Here is an 874-nt window from a genome sequence, read left to right as displayed (position 1 = left end):
TCCGTGGCGGCGGCAGAACGGGGTGCGGCTGGCGGTGAGTGCGGGTGGCCGTGGGGTGGAGGGTTTGGGGCTCGGTCTTCCCTGGTGAGGGGCGGGTTGGGTGTGTCTGGTCTGTTCTAGCGGTCATTTGGGGTGTTTGCGAGGAGGGAGTTCGGGTGGAGGTGTCCGAGGTTAGCGGTGGGTCGAGGCTGGTCGTTAGGGTGTGCTGAGGGGGCTTCGGAAGGTGGTTGCGGAGCCGGAGGATGCTGAGGAGGCCTTAGCAGGATTTAGCTACTTTGGGGAGTTAAGCTTTACTGCCGGGAATGGTGGGTCCTGCCCCGGGGAAGCCAGTGCTACTTGGCACCTGTTAACTAGCCTGCTGGAGTAGGCTCGTGTGTGTATATGTCCATTTTCCCGTCACCTGGGATGCTCACGGTCATGGGAGGAGGTGTGTGGTGTCTCCTCAGCAGAGGGGTGGGGAGGCCGTGGCCTGATGGGTGGGATGGGTGTTGTGGTACTGTGACGTGCCCTTGGCGGGTGATCACGCTGGGTGCGGCTGTAGAGGCTGTCACCCCCCCGGGAAGGGGGGCACCCGCTGTACCGTGTGGTAAGTCCACCGGTGTGCAAACCTGCCCGTGTCAGACGGAGGAACGCAAGTGGAGTCCCAGTTGAGCTGTTGAAGTGATTTTTTTTGGGTTTGTGTTTTTTTCTCAACAGCAACAGGGTCCTGTGAGGAGCTGTAGGGCTCCTTAGCTCACATCCTGGCGCTGCTGTCCCAGCGCACCCATGGTGCCAGGGAAGGGTGCAATTCCCTTCCACAATCGGCCGCTCTCCTTCGGGACAGAGCCGGCCCCTCTGTGCCAGGCTGGGATGCCTTCCGGGCCAGCCGGGGGCA

At 62.1% G+C, this 874-nt stretch overlaps 1 protein-coding gene across 2 annotated transcripts in view; it reads left to right on the top strand.

Moving 5' to 3' along the window:
• The first annotated feature begins 7 nt into the window (after positions 1-7).
• The window catches only part of ELOVL1 (ELOVL fatty acid elongase 1), a 13924-nt gene continuing 13057 nt past the window's right edge, over positions 8-874 (top strand). The window contains exon 1 of one of the 2 annotated variants that reach the window (XM_005423098.3): positions 8-34. The gene's annotated coding sequence lies outside the window, so the exon portion shown is untranslated. The remainder of the gene's footprint in view (positions 35-874) is intronic. The other variant, XM_031058718.1, reaches the window with a different exon arrangement.

Source organism: Geospiza fortis, unplaced genomic scaffold (genome assembly GCF_000277835.1).
Source record: "Geospiza fortis unplaced genomic scaffold, GeoFor_1.0 scaffold333, whole genome shotgun sequence".
In the NCBI taxonomy this organism is placed as follows: Eukaryota; Metazoa; Chordata; class Aves; order Passeriformes; family Thraupidae; genus Geospiza; species Geospiza fortis.
The sequence above is the reverse complement of the archived record's forward strand: the minus strand, read 5'-3'. Positions and strand labels throughout refer to the sequence as shown.